We start from the raw sequence: 2917 nt of genomic DNA on the forward strand, positions 1-2917 counted from the left end.
TTTTTTCTGGATCCATTTGATACCCCTACCTCTGAGCCACCCTGATACAGCCTGGATTGTGCTAGGGAGGTCAGAGTCAATATCAGAGTGGAAGAGTAGCCTAAAGGTTAGAACAGAGGGCTGACAAGCAGAGGATCAGGGTTCAAATCCACTGTGGTTTCTTGTGACTCTGGGCAAGTCACTTAACCCTAGCCTAAAGGTTAGAACAGAGAGCTGACAAGCAGAGGATCAGGGTTCAAATTCCACTGTGGTTTCTTATGACTCTGGGCAAGTCACTTAACCCTAGCCTAAAGGTTAGAACAGAGGGCTGACAAGCAGAGTATCAGGGTTCAAATCCCACTGTGGTTTCTTGTGACTCTGAGCAAATCACTTAACCCTAGCCTAAAGGTTAGAACAGAGGGCTGACAAGCAGAGGATCAGGGTTCAAATCCCACTGTGGTTTCTTGTGACTCTGGGCAAGTCACTTAACCCTAGCCTAAAGGTTAGAACAGAGGGCCGACAAGCAGAGGATCAGGGTTCAAATCCCACTGTGGTTTCTTGTGACTCTGGGCAAGTCACTTAACCCTCCACTGCCCCAGGTACAAAATTCAGGTGGTGAGCCCTCTCTATATAAACTGCTCCGGTTGTACCATAGAAAGGCAGTATATCAAATATATGACACTAAGGGAGGAATTCATCAAGGGATGCTGTTTTTAGCATGCACTAGACCAGTGTATCGCAAACGGTGTGCTGTGGAACACTAGTGTGGCTCCTGAGATTTCAGGTGTGCCACGCCACACTGGGGAGGAGGAGAAGTGCCAGTGCCAACTGACTGTCTATAGGACATGCCTCTTGCAGCGAGAGGCACATCCTGTAGGCAATCAGCCATCGCCAGTACCTCTGCTCTCCATACCCCTTCCCCGCTGGCATCCCCTCTGGTGGCTCAGGGTCCGTCTGGAGGGCCTTCGCGCACGCACGGACATCGATGTGATGATGTCACGCATATGCATGACATCGTCACGGCGACATCTGCGCACTTCCGGATGCCTCAAGCCGCCGCCATTGCTTTTATTGTGCCACGGCTTGACAAAGTTTGCAGGACACCACTAAACATTAAAACACCCATAGGAATATAATGGGCGCTTTAGCATTTCATGTGCCCTAAATTGGTTAGCGCTCCTTGATACATTTTCCCTACATTTCAGCACAGAACAGGCCGAGCACATTTACCACCATAGATTGATTTTTAGCGCCAGCTGCGGCAGTAACTGCTTCAACGCTCATAGGAATTCTTTGAGGGTCGGAGCTGTTGCCGCTGTGACCAGTGCTAAAAATGTTAGTGCAGTTTTGGAAAAGGGGGGTGGAGGGGGTTAACTAGACAGGAACCTCTCCCACTCTGTTTAAAAATTTTCACTATTGACCCTTAAGAACAGATACCATAATTATACCACAAGGTACGTTCACTGCACTGGTGGCTGCATTAGTACAACCGGATGATATCACCAGAGGGGACAATTTGAAGCAAGGTTACATTTACCAATAACCTCCCGAATATTGCAAGGCTTGCCAGCTTGGGTGTGCTGGATAATACTTGTATCCTGGTGCAGGCCAAATCTTTGTCATGTTTAGAGAACTGAAAGTACCACAAGCCAATGACATTTTGAAAAGGGTACGGAACCCTGGCCCATCAGGAACGGCACGTTGAATGCACAGAGCTGATAAGAAAGGCAAAGAGAGACTTTGAAAAGAAGATTGTTTTGGAGGCAAAAACGCATAATAAAAACTTTTATAGGTATATTAGAAGAAAGAAGCTGTAAAAAAAAGAATCAGTTGGACCGCTAGATGACTGAGGGCTAAAAGGGCACTAAAAAAAGACAAACTCTTAGAGCAGTGTATCGCAAACTGTGTGCCTCACGAGATTCCAGGTGTGCCGCCAGATGCCAAGAAGGAGGAGGGGCACCAGCACTGTCTGACTGCCTACAGGACGTGCCTCTCGCGGTGAGAGGCGAATCCTGTCAGCAGTCAGTCGGCATCGGTGCCTCTCCTCCTCTCCACGCCTTTTCAGCACCCCTCTCCCCCCACTGGAGTCTCAGGGCCCCGTTGGGAGGGCCTCTGCGCATGCATGGATGTTGACGCAATGACATCACGCTCCGCATCGACATCTATACACGTCCGGATGCCCTTGAGCCATGGCTGCCAATTTAGTGTGCCGCTGGCTCGCAAAGATTGCGAGGCAGTGCCTTGGAGAGACTAAATTTGTGAGACAAAGCCTTAGACAGGCTCTGCTCGTTCTTCATTGAGGAAGATGTGAGGAGATACCCAGTGCCAGAAACGGAATTTAATGCTGATGAGTCACAGAAACTGAAACAAAACTCTGTAAACGTGAAAGATGTAATGTGGCAATTTGATAAATTAAAGAGGAGCAAATCATCTGGAATGGATAGAATGTTAGGAATTACTAGGAAAGGACTGAAAAACAAATTTGAAAATATAATGCCTTTGTATCACTTAACAATGCGACCACATCTTGAGTATTGTGTTCAGTTTTGATCACCACATCTTAAAAAAGGTATAGCGGAATTAGAAAAGGTCCTGAGATGGGCAATGAAAATGTTAAAGGGGATGGGACAACTTCCCTACATAGAAAGGCTAAAGTGGCTAGGGCTCTTCAGCTTGGAGAAGAGATAGTAGAGGAGAGATATGATACAAGTGTAATATATATGTAAATGACTTGTTAACTCTTTCTTAAAATGCAAGTTCTAGGGGACATGCAATGAAGCTACTAAACAGTATATTTAAAACAAATAAAAGTAAATATGTCTTCATTTAACATATAATTAAACTCTAGAATTTATTGCCAGAGAATGTAGTAAAAGCAGTTAGATTAGCAGGGTTTAAAAAAGGTTTATATAATTTCCTAAAAGTAAATTCCATATGC

This window comes from Geotrypetes seraphini, chromosome 3, assembly GCF_902459505.1.
Source record: "Geotrypetes seraphini chromosome 3, aGeoSer1.1, whole genome shotgun sequence".
Classification (NCBI taxonomy): domain Eukaryota; kingdom Metazoa; phylum Chordata; class Amphibia; order Gymnophiona; family Dermophiidae; genus Geotrypetes; species Geotrypetes seraphini.